We start from the raw sequence: 20,551 nt of genomic DNA, 5'->3' as shown, positions 1-20,551 counted from the left end.
ACACCAGCGAAGTCGTCAGCACAAATAAGATGACTACCAGCAGGGGTCTTTTGGTATGGTCTTGGTGGAAGCAGAAGCTCTCAAAAAACAGTGACGAAGGAATACGTACACAGCACGGCGCTTTATTAAGAATGAGAAGGGACAAGCTTTATTAAAAATGCTGAGCTCTCAGCGAGTGCCTTCCCCTTCGGCCGCCCGGCCACTTGCCGACAGATATCGCTAGTCTCCAGCTATCCATGCATTCTGCTGCAACGCTGCCAATTTATCTCGAATGGTGTGAGCGTGAACCCGCACATTTTTTTTTTCGGAAGCTTTATTTCCATTTTGTACTTAATGAATCTCTACGTGGGCAAGGCACTGGCGCACCTGTGCTGATATCCGTGCTGGCAGGCAACTGGACTGCAGTGTGGGCATTTCGTGCGTCATGCGGCTTTCTTTCTCAACACCGGCTCTATTTTCCGATTCCGATGCGGGGTTCTCAACGAAAGTGCAAGTAGAGCATCACCACACAATGTCACTGCGATTATGCATATCTGCTGACTCCGCGGTCGAGAATTAGGTGGTCATGGTTAAGACGACGGACACCGGGGCCTGTTTTATTAGGGGCGAAGCACCTTAGGACCTCGCTCTGTCCGTGGGTTCACGTCCGTGTACACAATGTTGCGCACGCGCGAGGAGAATTGGGTTGTATTGGATTGGAATAAATGGAATTGTATCGTATTGGATTGCATTGGAATAATACTGTAAACATGCGTTGTCACTCATTTACATGCTCGAGTGGCAATGCCATGGGTTATTTACCATAAGAAGGATCCCCAGTGCTTCGCCTTCTCGTCATGAGTCACTTCGTGGAGATGCGTTAATTTATTTCTGCTATATTCGGACGCATGAGCAGACACAATGGAGAATTTAATAGCGCTTTTAAGAGGTGTGAAGAGGAGAAACTGCCGGCTAAACATTCATTTGGACACCATCAATTGACAGATGCTACTGTGAATGGAAGCCCCATTGGAATCACTCGGCGAGTGATAAGAGCGCGGCGGAGCAGTGCCTGTACATTAGCCCGGTATCACTTCTCTATCCCCTCAGCTATCTGGCAGTATCTGTCAATACAAGCAGTAATAGTATATTCCCGTATATGCTGTTGTGCCTCGATACTGTAGTTCCCAGCCCCTATATCGCACTAAGTGCAGCACTGAGATACTTGAAATTGGAACAGCGAAAGCCTTTTTGTGGTTTAAACGCGTCTTCCCAGGCTGTTATCTTTTTGGTTTGTAGAAAATACTACTGCCTGGTAAAACAAAAGTAAAGTAGAGATTTTAAAAGCAGAACTATAAATATACTCACCTTAAATCGAAAGCGAAGCGTTCGTTTATCTGGTCTCCAGTTGTATGGGAGGATCATTCGAATTCTTGTTGAAGGTAGTGCGAAAATAAAAAGCTTCTTCTTTTTTCGGGGAGGACTTATCAAGGGAAGTCTTACGTTGAAGTAAATGGGGATTTTTGGTTGTTGGGTGACTATCCAGGTGAGCGTGAGATTGCACGTATATCTCCTGAGCGGTTTTGGAAATGGAATTTTCCATATTCCAGGCATACAAGTCATGTTGTACCGTTTTCCGTTATTCAAACTCCTGGAAAAAACAGTAGTTACAAACAAATTATATATAGTCCACGTGGTCGACTTGCTCGGACTGCAGTTTTGGCTGAATTAAGAAAACTGTACTACTACTTGCCTAATTATGAAATTGAATGAATTTTAATTTCCATTTATACATGAGCAGAAGTTAGACGCAAAATAATATGAAAGTTTCTAAGGCCCTGTAGACTGTATCTTTTGAGAATCATGTCGACATGATGGAGTTTTTTACGCCTGATCTGAGTTTCACTTAGTACGTATCACCCGCTAAGCTCAACGGCGAGGACGTAGGGCTGATTCTACACTGCCCGATGCAGCTGTTTTTCGGATAGAGGCGAAATAAATGGTTCGGAACACTTGTATGTGTAAACAGCTTTTATAGTATAAATAGTGCTGATTCCCATGCGAAGCTAGGATGAGCGCAAGGTTATTGTATTTTTATGTATTATCTCGCCACTCTTCCGAAGCATGCGCTATGAAGCCGTGATAGGAACAAGCTTCATTTTCCAAACAGCAGAACTCTGTTTATACTTTCCTTACTTTTATGTTTTCGTGGCTATTACGTCGTGCTTGCTCTACTCCAATAAAATGTCCTCAGACAGCCATATATTACAAATAAAAAGTAGTCATGTGACGAGATTTCTGCTTTATTTTTGTTAATCAAAGGGCAGAAATAGAGAAAAACATATAGCCAAGGTGATAAGAGCGCGCAGAAAAAAAATTGGCTCCAATCCACGCTGTGCAGGTGGTTGGAAAGCAAACCTTTTAACGACACCCACAACACTTGCACAAGCGACGTCACTTGAATTCACACACGTCCCTCTACAATGTGTGAAACCAGAGATTCTTCCAGCCGTTACGTGGAATTCGTGGGGGCGGCGTTTCGAACGCCGCAGCTTCGGGCACGGCCGGGCTAGAGCTGCGGACGCCGCCACTATAGCCTGGCTGTGCGTCTGCGGCAAGACAATGGAGAGGCGCGTCCAGGGGTTTATCCAGAATTCCGATTTTTTTTTTTTTTGGGGGGGGGGGCGGGGGTGGGGCGGCTGTGCAAATCTTCTTGTGGAGGTGTTGGAGGCCTGGTGGGGGTGTGTGTACAAATCCCGGGGCACGGTGCCCGTGGTTGTGAAATCTTTTTGATTGTGTGTCCAAATACTTCTGGGGGTTGATTAGGGGGTGTTAGATGGCGGGGGGGGGGGGTGTATAAATTCCTGGCCGCGTCTTTGGAAGTGTGATACAGAGGAACCTAGCCATTTTGATGTGCTAGCTCGGCGCTCGTGTTGTTGTCCTTTTCTTGCTGTCCTGGTTTTTGCGCGCTGTTTTACCACAATGAATACATTACCGTGGGGCACAAGCGCAGACACGGGAACAATTTGGCATGTGAGATTAGTGATTCCCATTTATACCGATTTAAACTAGTTATTTCCGTAAGTTTCAGAATTCCGAGAAAGCTGATGAAACATTTATAATCGCTATTTATCAGATTCAGTTGCTCTTTTCCCATTTTGTAATACCTTTTATAACACAACTGAATTGATATTCACCAATTTAGAAAACGGAGTCCCATACGTGGCAAGCAGTGCACAAAAGGTAGCGTTTCCCTAGCGGCCAGACGCCTGTGTGTGGACTCTACATTTTGTTTTCCCGCCCTGCGACCCAATCCTTAAAGGGGCCCTGAAAGGCGTTTTGAGCATACTAAATGAACTAGCGCAATCGTTAGATTGGGTCGTCAACGTCATCTGCGCCAAGGATTACTCGTTTACGCGCAGATGACGCAGATGACGCCAAGGATTACTCGTTTACTTTTGTTGCAAACTTTGTCCCCCTTTTCTCACCCTTCCCTGCGTGTTTTTGGACGCCGCCATCTTCACATGTCTACGTCAGAGATTCGCAGGTATGCGTCATGAGGTAAACATCCTGGTATTGGGCGAATTTTTCACGCACTTCCGGCAAAGAGATGTGTCTTCTGCTCAGCGTCGGCTCACCGGCTGATCTGCCAGCGGAGTGCCGGAGTGCTTGGACATTTTACGACAAACGAAACAAGTGCAAACAAACGCTTACCCGTTTGTATTGAATGCAACACGGCCATAACAGGACATGGACATTCGCTTACCTGAGTACGTTCCATAAAGAAAGCGTTGAAGCCCCGTGGCACTTTCGTGCAATCGCAGAGAACGCCCTGAGCCGAATGCCCGGTTTTGACGCATACATTTTATTCAACTTCAAAACAATCCAGAGATGCGTTTCGAGCGAACACAACGTCACAACATGCGTTGCAAGTCTGAACCGCGATTGACAGACGATGGGTTGCTTCCTCCTGCCCGTCGTAAATTCGGCACTCACCTCGCGCGTGGTTTTCGGGGACGAACAACAAGTCACTTAACTCTGGCGCACAAGCCGAGATGGCTTTTAGCCACGCACACTGCACATACCCCATGCGAGGTTGAGTCGTACGTCGCTTGAGAAAGATAATCCAGACCATGGGAAGCACTACCCACCCGCAGAAGCACAACGTCGCATTTCATCGAGAAACGAACGCGTCCACAACACACATGCCAAACGCATCGCCCGCTTCCCAATGGGAGTGAGTGGTACGCCTGCAGTGCCCACATGTCGCAGGGTGGGGCCCCGAGCTGAAACAGGATCACGCAAGCGTAACTGACTTCGAGAGCGGTTTGTGCCTTGTTGCGAATGCAACCGATGTTTGAGATTTTCAAAGAAATGGCGCTCGCGATAGCGCTAGAAAGTTCAGAGCCACGGCGGAGCATGTATTGCCAACGTTGCCGCTCTCCACCACGCGTCGCCCCAAGCTGAACTTGTCACCTGATGAAGCGCTGGGAAGGCTACCGATTGGGGGAGAGAGTCCGGTCTGGACTGATGCGCTTGGCATTGAAAAAATACAGGAAGCAATGCACGCACACACACAGCTTCGATCGCTGGCTTGGCTTAGCTGCAAGCTTCGTTCGGCCAGTCAGCCATGTACGACGATACAGATCTGCGTGAGGGCGGCGTGCTAACCACTCGACGTATTTAAAAACAAAGGGACAAAGAACTTGGTTCATCGGAAGCAAATTACTTTCTACACAAGAGCGCAACCGTGGATGGTTGTCGCGCTACTTGCCGCCATGTTGGAAACGCAAGCGGCCTCACGTACGCACGCTATTTTACTGAAATAGCGTCCGCTATTCTTTCGTCGCTTAAACGCAGCAGCGTCTTCACGTACGCCGCATGCGCAGTACGAACGATGCAAAAAATAGCGCTCGCTAATGTACGGCGGTGTACGTTATTCTAAAACTCTCTATTACTACCGTTCACAAGATATGGGTGCAGCTTGTCAGAACACGGGTGCACGCTGCTCGAGTGCGGCGCTGGTTTGCTCTGCGCCTTCCCGTTCATAGCCACTGATAAAGCGATCCGAACCGGCGCGTTTTGTGCACGGGTTCTGTATCGGTTTAAAATGTATTTTTCACATGCCGCCGGTAGGAATTACCACCGCCGCAAAATAAGACCCGGCACCAGCGGTGCCAGCGGGGCCACATGTGAGCCGGCGCTTTTTGGATAAACAGTGCGCGGTGCATCAAAGTAAACGAGCGCACGATCTTCCCCGTGCGGCTGCGAGTTCGCCGGCGATAAAAAGTCACGTGCCGCCGATAGCAACTGCTGCAACGTACACCGCGAAAGGGCAAGACCAGGCCGCACACATGCGGCCAGGTCTTTCATTCGCCATTCCAGCCTTGAGTGGAGTAGGGATCCATGGTGTAAACAAAGATTAAAAAGCCAACAGAGCTTGCCTGTAGCAGACCGCAGTCTGAGGAGCGCAATAGCGGAAGTGCGTCACCGCTGAGGGGCGCAGCATCATGGGAGGGAAGGGGCGCGCCGTCAACAGCGAAAAAAAAGTTGAAAGGAGGAGGAAATGCGGCGCAACAATAATGCGCTGCTTTTGATTTACGATTTCTCAGCTAATACTCATCGCTTTAACAAAATTCTTACGGGAGGAGGTTGCTAATACATTGCTTTATTTGGTTACATGTACGTCCATGCATCGGCGGAGGGTATTTTAGGACCCCTTTAAAGTATATGTCCCATACGCCCACTTATTTCCATCGGTCCGCGTTACCCAGCAGGTGCTCTAGAAAAAGTTAATCAAGCCGTACGCAGGTAGCGCGCAATGGACGCGAAGCACCGGCAAAACAAAACCAAAACTGTAGTAAAGCAGACGACACAGCCGTCTCGCCGACGCGCCTGCCGGTTGAGCAGTGACCTGCGTTAGGAGAACGCTGGGTAATAGCGCCCGATCGCCGCCCCATCTACACTGTGCTCCGTGAGTGAAAAGCGTGCTAGTAATCCCCAGCGCCGTTGCGAGATTCTTGTCCCGCACGCCACGAAAGAACCGTCTGAAGGTAGAGGTAGAAAGCTTTGCTTAACCTGTTATGACGGGCTGTCGCGATTTCGCATCACAACATTTGCAGGCCGCAGTGGGTAGCTGCAACGCCCGCCCTCAGATGTAATCTACACATTGGTGGCAACATATGAAACAAATGGCATTATATACCCCACTTTCAGTAAAGGGGGGTATGTAATGCTACTTCTCCCATTCCTTCGACCTATTCCAACGATCACCATTCCTCTGTGGCCGTCCATTCACGCGCGTATTTGCTAAAGGAATGCCAGTATTTAGATTGCAATATAAATGTCGCCACATTATGTACTTTGTTGAAAAGCACACGGAGTTTCCGTAAAGAATTTGTTTCTGAATAAATTTGCCATGTACTGGTAAATTTGATGACCTTTATTATGACCTCTGTTATGACCTCGTGTTTTGTTTTTGTGGCATAGCCATATCTTTCTTCTGAAAACCCGGCATGTGTGAAAGTTCTTGTGCGGCTTCCTTATAAGCAGACTATCAAAAGTGATAGGAAATATATTTTCTCCGTAGCTTAGATAAAGTTCTGGCTAGAAGAGGTTAAAAAACCCTGACCTGCGTCTTCCCCAATGATCGCGGTTGGTCGGCCACCGAGATCACAGAAACGAAAGCGCACGGCTGAACACCCGTGAGCATCATCACCGTTGTCACCGTCACAGTTGTCGTTACGTTATTTTGATTGATTGATTGATTGAAGGGTTTCACGCGCCGACGCGACGCAGGCGATGAGGCGCGTCGTATTGGAGGTCTCCGGATTAATTTTGACCACCTGGGGATCTTTAACGTGCGCCGAAATCTCGTACACACGGGCGTATTTGCTTTTCGCCCCCATCAGAAAAGTGGCTGCCGCGGCCGGGAATCGAGCCCGCGACCTTGTGCTCAGCAGCGCAACGCCTTAGCCACTGAGCCACAGCGGCAGGTTTACGTTATTTCTACAGGAATGGTACTGGTTACCACGTCTGTAGACATCGGTACACTGGCAGCACTTGTTTTCGGCCAGAGCTGACAATGGTTGCGACTTTGCCTCCGCAAGGCATGCCCACGGCGTCAAAAAAAAAAAAAAAAAAATAAACGGACAGCCACTGCTCGCTTGAAGACCAACTCGACGTTCGGCGGGTAGTCGACAAGGAACCGAAAAGGAAGAAGGTGCGGGTCGCGAACGTCTTGGGAGTGCCACGGTAGACTTTGGGCACTCTTGGCTTTGAACGTTAATTTAACTCGACATTTTGCCAAGGTACGGCCGCCACTTCGGTGATGAGGACAGTGTCAAGGCCGGAAGAAGCACCAAACTTGTATCGGGGAGGTTTTGTAGCCTGAAAATACAAATAGTAAACTTATACTGCGTTTGAATCACGGATTAGGTCTCTATTTAATGTTTAGCAGCATGTATCTGTGGTACTAACGACATGTTCGTGTGATAGGTTTCCAGATCACTATGCTTTTTTCCGTGGTCACATGACAAACTTATAAGCTAGTTTCTACGGTATTATTTTCGGCTATGTTTGATATCCACAGAGACAGCCAACTTCAGCTTAAAGCCCGCAAATCTCGACACAAGATTTCATCTTGAGCACAGCTCGCCAAAATGTCCAATCGTAGAGAAGGAGGGAATGGAAGTATTGCGACTTCACATTTGTGTCCTGTTCAACAATAGGTTCACGGTAACAAGAGAGCTGGCTAGGCGACGTGGCAACGCGTTTCCAAATGCGTTCTCCCATATCCCTCACAGCCGTCAGACTCTGCCACACACAAGGTAATCCTGCCCGGTCCGATGAATGGCCCCCAGAAAATATTTTCACCGAGCCCATCGGTGGTCGATGCCGAAACCGCCATGACCGCACACCGACAAAGACTAGAGAGTGGCTAGCGCTGCTTTGTACTCGTCGGGATGGGGGGGGGGGGGGGATTATGACGCTATTGTGCATTACAATTGCGTCCTTGCCAAGATGGTGGGATGCTAGGGTGATGAAGTTAACAAACCCGCACACTGCCCCAAAGCTGTCACGTGGGGGCAGAACCAATGAGAAGAACCCTTGTAAAGAAAGATGACTGACCTACCGGCAATTTTACGAGGTGGGTATGAGAGTGGCCGCGCAGGCTGCGGGTGCCTACCACTTCCTTGCCATCGTCGAAGGTCAATCATGGCGCTATGAGGGACAGACCACCAGGGTGTACCGTGAAAATATGAAGAATGAATAAAAACCTAAGTAAGATGCGGATTAGGTTGTGGCATGAGGCGCAGCTGCTACGTTGTCGGGTTCCCCTTGGAGATCGCCGATTTTTCCGGTAGACACTGCCTACGCGATGGTATTAGCCTGTCACCACGACGTGGCGGTCACTTCAAACAGCTCGACCATGACAAGTAAATTGCAGCCACGGGGTCCCGTCTTCTATGTCACTAAGGTGCGCCAACGCACATAAATCAACGGGGCGTTAGCTCGATCACTGCCGAATGGAAACCTACGTGACCGGGCTCTGCATGGCATTCGTGACCTATACAACCGAAACAAGAATGGGCTCTTCAGTGGGTCTATTGGCCGCATAGATTGCAACTGATACGCTGTTGTGTTCACATTGAAGGTACGTAGCGCATACGACAAGGAGTGCTCTAGAAGCGATCATTGTTTTCCTCTGTCGTTCCCGGACCAAGGTTGACTTTCAGACGCTCATTACTGTTGCTTTCCAGAGATATCATGGGCAATCCTGGCTGAGAAGGTGATAAAGGCCCAACGCATGTTGGCAGGCCTATAGGTAAGTAAAACAGGCAATATTCGAAAAATCAATGGTCTCCCTGCAAACGTTACTGCATTTGATGAACGACGAACCGAAGTAAAGACATTGGCCGCATCGAGTGGCGACATTGCTGCTTAAGGGCACGAGCTGGAGAATACGCTCAGAAAGAATTATAGCGTCGCTGACGATGTCGACATAAAATGCTGATTTAAAACACATCTCAGGCAAATGACCTAGTAATACATAGCACCCCGGATGCCCTTGGTGAAAATCTACACGCGCTCACTGTTTCGGTGACGAAAGTGACAACATATAAGCTAGAGGTACGTGCGACAGCATTATAAGCTGCCAAAGAGACGGGTAACACAACGAGCGCCAAATAAGACGAATAATTTTTAAACTTATAGGCTTCAGAACAAAAAATAAATTTTAACAATGCGTACAAAATTAAAAGATCTAAGACCTGCACAAATAAATACTTTTTGGGCTGAGCCCGAGGTCGCGGGTTCTATCACCCGCTGCGGCGGCCGCTTTTATGATAGAGACGAAAAGCGAAAACGCCGGTGTGCCCGAGATTTCGTCGGACGTTAGAGATGCCCAGGTAGTCAAAATTTAACCGGAGCATGGCGCTACCGCGCATCATAGCCTGTGTAGCGTCGGCGCGTTAAACCTCATAATCAATGAATCAATAAAGATTCTTCGGCGACATTTTGAAAACTGCAGTGTTTACTTGGGCAGCAACACGTTGACATAAGGACAAACTGGCGCAGAATACTTAACCATAAATGCATGGTTCTAGACACCGTTGGCTGCACGTAAAGTGAAGGTAAGTACACTACTGTTAGCGCCTCTTGAAACGCGCTCGTAAATTTTTTCCGGAGCACTTTTCCGGGGAACTTCCGGAGCACGAGGTCATGAAAACAAAATAGAAGTTTAGTTCGTTGGAAAGAGTGCTTTATCATAATATCATAATACCAATGTCATTCAAAACTTCGAACAAATATAGAAAACGAGTGAAGTAGTAAGTAATCCCCAGCAATTTTTCAGGCACTTTTCCATGACGTCAAAGATTCATGTTCATGCGATTGGCGACTGTGGAACTAACCCATCACTAGTAAACAAGACTGATCGGCTGTAGATTTTCTTGATCGCATTACTAGAATGCTTACGTGCCTTTAACGGACTTAAAATCTTTTTTGTGCTGCCCACCGACGTCAGTCATGACCGTAACACGTCACTGTAGGGCTAAAGTTCAACCTTTTTCAATATTGCTTGCGGTTGCTTGGTTTAAGGACGTCCTTTGTGGCTGGAATGGATCTGAACAATGTACTGACGCTAAGTTCTTTTAAATTAAGCAAAGTGGTATTGTGTCTTACTGGCACCTTTAGGTCTAACTACGTGCTTTGAAGGCTGGGGCGTGACAATAGGTATTACAGCTTCTTTACTGCTACATGGTAAGTGCGTCTGTTTCTCGGCATTTGTTTGTTTGTTTGTAATGAATGGGCAAAGGATTGGCCTAAAAGTCACGAGTCAGTGGCCAGTGCGTGCGCGAGAAAACGTTACTTTATGCATGACACGAAAGAAGCAGAAGTTAGGGCACGAAAGCAAGTACGCGAGACGAAAGAAATCAGCGTTAAAAAGGCAAGAGGCTAACGGTAATGTCCGCAATAAAGAAAGCAAACGTCCTACGGGGTTTTGTCGCAGCCCCTCGAGGTGTTGAAGTCCCGATGCATGCGGAGTCGACGAGGACGTCACGGCGATGCTGGCTCGATGACCGGTTCTAGGCCCCGTCGTAACTAAACGCGGGACGTCGGGCACGCATCGTCGACCTTCCCGATGAGTCACGGCTCGAGGGCGTAGCAGCGGGTGTGAGCGGAGGGTTCCACCTCCAGGTGAATCCGGACCCGCGCTCTCTCGCCCAGCGCGTCACAAGCTCCAGGCACGGCCAGCCCACGGGTTGTCGGTGCTATATCGCTTCCGAGCGAATAATACTTAGAGCACCAGCCACGAACAACATGGCAAGATGGAAGCCGGTTTTATTCCACGCAGCACAAATCCTGATGATGATGATCCCTTGATTGTTGGTGATGATGATGATGACGACATATCATTTCTTCCCCACTTAATAGGTAAAGCGTTCAGGAGAAAAGCCGTAGCGGTCAGGGGCCCGTCGGAGCCTTGTCGATTTTCGCAAAGTTGGCGGATGGCCAGCTCCCGCCTCGGCTGCTTCCGGGCTGTCCTGCACTGAGGTCGTAGTACCGGGAGATGAAGTCGAGTCCACCTGCGATGAGGTCGGGGTACTCTCGGCGGCGGGTTCCTGCTGGTTAACGTCTTCCGAGCGACAGTCTTGTTCTTCAGCCCGACTCCTCAGCTGGTCCAGATGCCGTCGCTGGAGTCCCTGTCCCGATTCAACCGTAAGCATCCGGGAGCCCTGGTGACTGCGCACAACTCCGGGAATCCACCGTTGACCTGACCCAAAACTTCGCATCCAGACGGGGTCACCGGCATTAAACTTAGTCTTTATCGCTCTGGGTTGGATGTCTGCCCTATCCTTGTCCGATGTGATGCAGTCCATTTTTGTTCTGATCTGATATCCCAGTAATAGCTCCGCCGGGGACTTGCCATCCTTGATAGGCGTTCGGCGATATCGGAACAGAAACCGAGATATGCGTGTTTTCAGGTCTATTCCAGTGTTTTTCTTTAGCCCTTCTTTGAGGGTGCGCACCGCTCTTTCAGCTAATCCATTGGACTGTGGATGATACGGGGCAGCTGTGAGATGTTGCACGCTGTTTCGGGCCATAAACTTGCGAAAGACAGCGCTCACAAATTGCGGTCCGTTATCTGAAACGATAGTTTTTGGAAGGCCAAAGCGTGCAAACATTGACCTTAGGGCATCAACCGTTGATTGCGCTGTGGCAACTTTCATAGGAACTGCTTCCATCCATTTTGTTTTGGCGTCCACCACAAGCAATACCATCTGGCCGTCTATCGGACCGGGAAAGTCTGCATGTAGTCGGCTCCATCTTTCGCCGGTGTCTGGCCACGCCAAAGGTATCTGGGCGGGTGGCATCGCCGAGGCCTGCGTGCATGTACCGCATGATTTGACGAGCCGTTCTATGTCACCATCCAAACCCGGGTACCAAAACAGGGTTCGGGCCATGCTTTTCATGGATGTCATTCCTGGGTGTGTCTCATGCAGCAGACGCAACATGCGTTTTGCCACAGCCATGGGAAGAACAATGAGATGTCCCCAATACACCAAATTGTGGCTAGTGGTTAGCTCCGTTCTCCGGTTAAAGTACGGACGGAGGTGTTCGTGACCCTGTGGGAGGGAAGACGGCCATCCCTCTGCAATCCACTCTTTCACCTTCCGGAGGATGGCGTCCTGATCAGTCAGTTGTGCAATGTCGCGAGCGCATATCGCCGTTTCTTCCAGGCCTTGGGTATACAAAACACAGGCGTCGGGGCAGTCGTCCCGTGGCTCCGTGGCTGGCAATGGCAGACGACGGAGGGCATCGGCATTAGAATGTTCACTGCCCTTGCGATACTGTAATGTGTAGTCATAATTTCCCAAAAATAAGGCCCAACGCTGGATTCTCGCTGCAGCCATCGGTGGAATCGGCTTACTTGGATTGAATAAGCCAGTGAGCGGTTTGTGGTCGGTCACTAACACAAATCGGTGTCCATACAAGTAGTCCTTAAACCGCGCGACGCCGAAGACAAGAGCCAGTGCTTCCTTTTCCAACTGGGAGTAATTGCGCTCGGCCTTTGTAAGTGTCCGTGACCGGAATCCGATGGGGTAGTCAACACCGTTGACACGGTGAGACAAAACAGCCCCAATGCCTACAGGTGACGCGTCACACTCGAGTCGTAGTGGCTTATCAGGGTCGAAGTGAGCAAGGAACTTGGAAGCCGCAATTGCCTCCTTAACTGTTTGGAATGCTCGCTCTTGTTTCGGCTCCCACTGCCACCTGGTCCCTTTAGCTAAAAGGGCATATAGCGGGGCCAGCACGGTGGCGAGATTTGGCAGAAATTTGCCGTAATAGTTTACGAGGCCCAGGAAGGCTTTCAGCTCACTCACCGATGTGGGTGTTGGGGCTTCGATGACAGCTTTCATGTTGTCATCCTTTGGCCGCAGGCCTTTAGCATCAATACGATGACCTAGGAAAGCGACTTCATCTTGCCGGAACTTGCACTTTCCTTTGTGAAGTCGGAGACCGTACTCCCGAAGTCGCTGTAGGACCTGTTTTAGCCTGGACAAGTCATTCCTTTTCTCCGCGATGATAATGTCGTCCAGGTATACTTGCACGCCAGGAATATCGCCCAGAAGCCCATCCATCCGCCTTTGGAATATGGCCGGAGCAGAACTTACGCCAAAAGGCAGCCGGTTAAAACAAAACAGGCCCTTGTGCGTGTTGAGGACTGTCATCTTCTTGGCCTCTTCATCCAACGGTAACTGGTTGTAAGCTTGACGTAAGTCCAGAGTCGTGAAGACTTCCCCTCCGTTTAGCTTGGCAAAGATGTCATCCACTCGAGGCAACGGGTAACGTTCCATCAGCGTTGCTGCGTTTACTGTCATGCGAAAGTCTCCGCACACTCGAATAGAACCATCGCCCTTTACGACGGGTACTACTGGTGTCGCCCATTCGGCGGTTTTCACCGGTGCCAGGACATCTTGGGCAACCAGCTGGTCTAGCGCGTCCGACATCTTATCCCTCAAGGCGTAGGGTACCGTGCGGGCCTTGAAAAATCGTGGACACGCGTTTTCTTTCAGCTGAAACGTCACCGGTGGTCCCTTGCAGAGGCCTAGCTCCGGAGCGAACACGTCGGCGTACTCGTTGAGCAGCTGTTGTAGTTTCGTTCCGGCCGCTTTTACCTCGACTGGTTGCACACTCGCGACCACATTAGACAACATTGCCACGCCCACTTCGTTGAACGCCTTGATTGTATCTCTGCCGCACAAGGATGGTCCCGAGCTGCCGACGACTATGACTGTGCCAGCGACATCTTTCCCATCACACGCAGCGGTCATACTAAGTTGTCCGACGACTGGAAGTTCCCCCAAGAGACAAGAGCCGTAGCTGCGTGTTCCGTAATGGTGGCCACATCGCCTTGTACTTCCGGAAGACCGTTTCGGGAATGACACTTACGGGTGATCCCGTGTCCACCAGCATTCTAATGGGGACGTTATTCCAGGTAATCTCCTTGTAAATTGGCTTAACCTTGCGGATGCTGGCTTCTTGGTGAAGAACCGCTGCTATCGTGTGCAGGGCTTCATTTTCGTCCGAGTCTGTGTGCACTTCCGCTGTCATTGCATATGAGCCCTGGCGCCATTGTCCGCACATCCGGCGTAGATGCACTCGTTTGCCGCACCGGTGGCACTCCGTGCGACGGTGTTTGCATTCGTCCTCTGAATGCGATTCGCCACCACATCTTCCACAAGTGTGGCGCTTCTCCTGTTTAGGGCGTGACTTCCATGGACGGGCCGTCTGTCGGGCAAGATGTACCGCATCTGGTTCTGCAGATTGCATGCTTTTAGCGTTCTGAGCCGCTTCCTGTGCTGATACAACAAAGTCTTCTGCCTGCTCCAGTGTGAGCTTTCGTTGCGTCAGCAAATATCTCCGCACGCCTTCATCCCGCACACCGCAAACAATTCGGTCTCTTAACATGCGCTCCAGTGAAGTTCCGAAGTTACACTTCTCTGCTAGCCGTCGAATTTCCGCAATGAAATCCTGGGCACTTTCACCTTCTTGTTGCCAACGCCTGAAGAAAGCATAACTGGCAGCAATCTCGTTGACTTGCGGAGCGTAGTGATCGTCCAAATGTCCGATCACTTCCCCGTAGCTGAGCTCATTGACCTGTTTCGGGTGACATCGGGCTTGCACCACTCGCACCGCACTGTTCGTTAGCGAAGCTATAAGCAGCGCTCGCTTCTTCGTCGGCTCCTCGATGCTATGGGCTTCGAAGTAAGCTTCCAGGCGAACCCGGTAGGTAGGCCACGTACCTTCTTCGTCGGTGAATTCCGGTGGCCGCCCGGCACTCATTCTGGCGTGGGATTGCTCGCCTAGCGCAAGCGCGATCCTCGTCGCCACTGCTATATCGCTTCCGAGCGAATAATACTTAGAGCACCAGCCACGAACAACATGGCAAGATGGAAGCCGGTTTTATTCCACGCAGCACAAATCCTGATGATGATGATCCCTTGATTGTTGGTGATGATGATGATGACGACATATCAGTCGGTATCAGCGGCGGACGGCTCTCGGGAACAGCAGCGGTTGCGCTCCGGGTCTTCCCCGAAACGACCACAGGGCCGCGCTCTCAAGCCCAGCGCGTCACAGGCGTCCCCTGATCACCGGCCTGGTTCGATTTTTCTGCACGCACTCATTGCAGCTGCGCGCTCGGTCTCCTCTTCCTCTTCGTCCACGGGCACTTCATCACATTGTTATTTGGCGCAAATTACTTCTACAACATACTTTAATTCTCGGTCTCCGATAAGCGTAGAGCCCCTCTAGCCCCCAGTAGAGGTTTTTTCTCTTACTGTCCACAGGATACTTTTCTGCCACAATGTGTTTGCGTCTGTTTCTTTGCATTAATTTCTTTGTCTTACCGTGCCAATTACCTCGGCAAGCACACTGGCATACGCCGCACCCACCCTAGAATGAGGGCTCTGCGCGGACCCCCTATATCCACAGAATGCGCCCACCACATCCTCAGAGCTCCCGATGTCGCGCTAATCCCCCACGGGGACATCTCCTATGAAGAAAGGAACAAATACCACTTTTATTTCACAGCAAGGCGAAGCTGTTTCACTTAACTGTGCTGGAGAATTCCTAAACTAAATTTATATCTGTTTAGGACAGGGCTTTCAGCTACGGAACTATGTGTGCAGTGCCAGGTGCCAGCTTCTTTTGGAGGAGACAATTGCGCGTAGTGGGTTGACCCTATCATGTCCGGTCACACTGCCTATTGGGTAAATAAATTCGGGGTACGGATAAAGGGATATATATGATTGCATTCAAGCTTCCTTTTCTGCTGCAGGTCACTTGAATTGATAGAGGATGCATAATTAGCGGGTAATGGAGGTTTTAATCGTAGCGAACTCAAATTCGACGCCTTGCTTTTATTCTAGAAATAAATCCTCATTTTAAACTCCTGTAAACTTACAATAAGGAATTAACCCCTGACCAATCCCCCTTTTGGGTACTTGTAAAAACGTTGACGGTATGATCACCATCACCATCATCACAATTGCAATGTGCTAAGAAAAAAGTGCTGGGATAGATAACCATAGACGACCTTCCACCATGGCGCTATATAGCAATATCAATCAAAAAGACAGCGAAGCTTTGTCGTCGTGAACAGCCAGCGCCAACTTGAGATACCACAGTTCCTAAAGGTTACTGTGAATTGTACACAGACGCAGCCCTCCTCCCGCACAGAGGACGGGCCCCTTTGGTCAGTTCCACCCACTCAGAACTTAAAGGGTCGCGCTATTATTCCACCGACACGCCAGCCCCACTGCTACGGGAGCTCCAGGCTGTATATAGCGCAATCAAAGCTGCAAGTTCACTCCCTAACATAAAAGAGGCGCATATATACACAGACTCGCTCAGTGCTGTGAAGAACCTGACGCAAGTGAAAAAGACTCCTCTGATCTGCCAGCCCATTCACAGCCTTCACATGACAGCACAGCTCATGGTACGCGTACATCTGGTGCAGCGGCACGGTCCCAATTTTTTCAACCAATTAGCGGACAATCTCTCGCACTTTCCTGCCCCACCTGAATCTCAATCCACCCCTAGCCGTCTTCCTAGTCATCTACGCTCCCACCTTTTAGCCATGAAATCTCTCCTGAGAAGAGACACACGTACCCTAATTTTTCCGTGTGTCTGCTCCCTCCCCCTAATCTTTCCCGGGCGGATGACGTTTCTTTCAGGAGGCTTTGGGCGGGGGTGGCTCTCACACCTTCAGTCACCTGAACTTGGGGACCCGCACCAGAAGACCGAGGAACATGTTCCAAGTGCCCGGTTGCGGCGGCTGAAGCGGATGTTAATCATCTCTTGTGGACGTGTACAGGAACCAGAACAGCTCCGGACAGTGCGCTAAGAGTGGTTGGTCTTCGGTGGGATAAGCCGGAGGACTTCAACCGGAGGGTGCACAAAGAACGCTACTGCAGGTCGCTGCTGAACGTTTTACACGAGACCGGACTCCATACCTACTTTTAGACTAGGCTAAGGCGGACTTCTGTCAAGTTGGTATTCCATTGCCGGACCGTTCGAAACGCAAAACGTAAACGAGGGACGACGAGAGGGCACAGGGACACGCGCTACTTCCACTAATGTTTATTATGAAAAGAAGGCATATCTACGATTTCTGTGGATATATATGCCTTCTTTTCCTAATAAATCTTAGTTGGAAGTAGCGCGTGTCCCTGTGCCCTCTCGTGCCCATCCCACCCGGCGGGCATTTTTTCACCAATTTCTTTCTGACTCAAAAAAATCTTTATCTGTTTCTATGATACACCACAACCTCCCCTTTGCTTTCCGAGGTTTTCTTGACTGCCAACCCTTATGTTCTGTCTTATTTCACCGATCTCCTCATTTCCCATTTTCTGAATCGCTACATGCTTATCGAGGGCCTCTGTTCTGGCAGTCTTGGTGCCAAAGGTAGCTTAAGAGGGTTCAACGCTGGTCGAACACTCTGGACATGTCGTAGGCACTCGAGTCGCGGCCCGGGGGTTTAAAAGAAGGTCCCTTCAGCCCGTGTAGTCCGAGTAGCGCCTGCTACCACCTTCAAGTACAGGAAACAAAAATACCTTAACATAAATACCCGAGAAACTATTGGGGAAATATCCCGCCGATAGCGTAGTGGTTATCGCACCGGACCGGTATTCTGGAGGTTGTGGGTTCGGATCCCACCCGACAGGCATTTTTTCACCGGCAACGGGACTTGCCTTCATCAGAGTAAAGTTACATGATTTTACTGTCGCAAACATTTTGAACACAGCTCTTATATAGGTTTGCATAAAACTGTGAGAAAGAGCGGAAAATGTTTCGGAAATGGGGAGTGTGCATACAGTCAGGCTACGGCTATGTTACAACATCAACAAACAAACAAGAAAAATAAAAAGAGGGCGGGGGGCTATGTTACAACATCAACAAACAAACAAGAAAAATAAAAAGAGGGGGGGGGGGGAAGCGAGAGAGAGAAAAAGGGGTCGTGTTAACAATGCAGCGTTCAAGGTTGCACCATGACGGGTCAACGTATGCCGCGCGGGCTGCAAGTTCAGACAATGGGGGAAACTGAACAACCGCGGTTTGAAAAGAAAGGGAAGAGTATACAGGAAGGTATTCAGTGACTGCGGAGACTGGTTCGGGGAAAGCGGTGTGCCCCCCGAGGGTCAAGAGAATAGATAGGGGGCACAAAAGAGCAATTCACAGAAGCTAGCAATTGAACTGGAAATAGGTAGGGTCACAAAAGGTTAAACATGAATAGATCACAAAGAGTTAAACATTCTCAAGTGGTGGTGGGAACGAGGCCTTCTCCCCAGGACAAATGGCATTGTTGAGCCGCATTAGGCTAATAAAGCTGCTGTATTAGGAGAGTTTCTGCGAATTCTGATGGCAAACTCGAGGGTAGGAATAATGAACATAGTTATAAAAATTATGAAGCCGCTAATTTTAATCGAGGGATAAGCACGTTAGTTTTCCGTAACTTTCATTAATTCCAAGCGTGGCTGACCAAAACTTATAAATGAGATAAGATTCCCGAACCTCGCGGTCGTGGAGCGTTTTGAAGGCGGATTCTAAAATCGTTGCTTTAAGATGTTCAAATGCATGCCCGGGACTGTTCACATGCCTTGACAGGGGCAAATAAGGGCAGCTTTTTGCATGAGAGCGGTGATTATTAAACCGTATTCGGAAGGGTGTTTCATTTGGCCGATATATTGTTGCCTACAAACAGTGCACTCTAGAAGATTCTAGAAGATATACGACATTAGCGGAGTCACAGTTAAAGTTACCTTTTATATTTACGTAGTAGTCTGAAGCCGTGCTGGTGGCGCGCTGTGTAGTGGTCATGTGTGGGCATACTTTACATAGGGGTTTATTGCAGGGCATGCAGCCAGTAGTTGCCGGTCGGTTGATACGAGAGTTAGTAAGAAAGTCACCTAAATTCTTATTACGCCGGTAGACAACACGTGGTGGTTCGGGGAATATGCTTTTTAAGTGGTCACTTTGCATTAGGATATTGTGAAGTTTTTTTAGCACGGTTGACACTCTTGGAGCGGAGGATGAGTGGGTTAAAACTAAGTTAGTTTGCGGGTTCCCGTTCGGGGCTTTTTTCTTTCAGATTTCGTTACGGTCTAATTGGTTGGCTCGCACAATAGCGTCGTCGATAACTTTTTCCGGGTATTTTTTATTCAGGAGGGCGGTCTTGAGTTCTCGACAGTTTGAGTCAAAGTCGGCTTGGTTTGAGCGAATTCCCCTAGAGAATTTGCTCAAACCAAGCCGGGCGAATACCACTATGTCGTCGAGGTATACGAGGCAGGTGTGCCACTTAAGGCCAGCTAGCATAGTGTCCATGACTCTTTGAAACGTCGCTGGTGCTGTGCACAGCCCAAACGGCATCACCTTGAACTCGTATAGGCCGTCTGGGGTTATAAATGCAGTCTTCTCTCGGTCTCTCTCGTCCACTTCAATTTGCCAGTAGCCAGTCTTCAGGTCCATCGATGAGAAGTACTTCGCGTGGCAGAGGTGGTCGAGGGCGTCGTCGATTCGGGGGAGGGGGAACACGTCCTTTTTCGTGATTTTGTTCAGTCGCCGGTAGTCAACACAAAACCTTAATGTGCCGTCTTTTTTCTTTACGAGTACGACGGGCGCAGCCCAGGGGCTTTTCGATGGCTGTATAATGTCGTCGCTGAGCATGTCGTCGACTTGAGTCCGGATGGCTTCCCGTTCGGGTGAAGAGACGCGGTACGGTGACTGTCGGGTAGGTCGGGCTCCATCTTCGGTTATTATTCGGTGCTCCGCTAGAGGGGTCTGACGTAGCTTTGCGCTCGACGAAAAACATTCGCTATAGCGACGCAGCAAAGCCAATAATTTTGACCGTTGTTCTTGTGGTAGCGCCGGATTCACGTCGAATGGCTGCGGGAGCTTGAAGGTTTCTACGGGGGTGCGTTCAAAGTCGGCGACCGCGATCACGTCACTTGCTTCTTGCGTTTCTTCGAGGAATGCAATTGCCACGCCCTTGTTTAAATGCTGGTACTCCTCGGTGAAATTAGTAACCAAAATGTGGGATTGGTGTTCCTTGAAGCGCGCAATGCCTCTTGCGACAGACACACCGCGGTCGAGAAGCAACCTTTGGTCACTCTGCACGATAGCGTCAACGTCAGGAGCAGCACCTTCACAGTAGGCGGTGATCATCAAACTTGCGCGGGGTGGCAGGGTGACATGATCATCGGCTATCCTTACAGCTGCACGGTGTTCGGGGTTCCATTCCGGCGTCATGGAGTGATCGGAGGAAAAAGTTATCGACTTGGTCTGCAGATCAATTATTGCGCCGTTGTCCGTCAAAAAGTCCATTCCGAGAATTACGTCGCGGGAGCAGTTAGGCAAGATGACGAACGCGGCAGGGTACGTCGTGCCGTCTATGGTGACGCGCGATGTGCACGTTCCACTTGGCGTCACGAGGTGGCCTCCTGCTGTGCGTATGTGCGGACCGTCCCATCTGGTCATAACTTTCTTCAGTTTAGACGCAAAT

At 49.6% G+C, this 20,551-nt stretch overlaps 1 long non-coding RNA gene across 2 annotated transcripts in view; it reads right to left on the bottom strand.

Moving 5' to 3' along the window:
* Nucleotides 1–20,551, bottom strand: part of LOC144175980 (uncharacterized) — a 224,955-nt gene that overhangs the window by 10,743 nt on the left and 193,661 nt on the right. For both annotated transcript variants that reach the window (XR_013323738.1, XR_013323737.1), the window contains exon 5: nt 1,348–1,630. This is a non-coding gene — a long non-coding RNA (uncharacterized LOC144175980). The remainder of the gene's footprint in view (nt 1–1,347; nt 1,631–20,551) is intronic.

The sequence above is a fragment of the Haemaphysalis longicornis genome, unplaced genomic scaffold, assembly GCF_048455015.1.
Source record: "Haemaphysalis longicornis isolate Haplotype H1 unplaced genomic scaffold, Haemaphysalis longicornis Haplotype H1 scaffold_3, whole genome shotgun sequence".
Lineage (NCBI taxonomy): Eukaryota > Metazoa > Arthropoda > Arachnida > Ixodida > Ixodidae > Haemaphysalis > Haemaphysalis longicornis.
The sequence above is the reverse complement of the archived record's forward strand: the minus strand, read 5'-3'. Positions and strand labels throughout refer to the sequence as shown.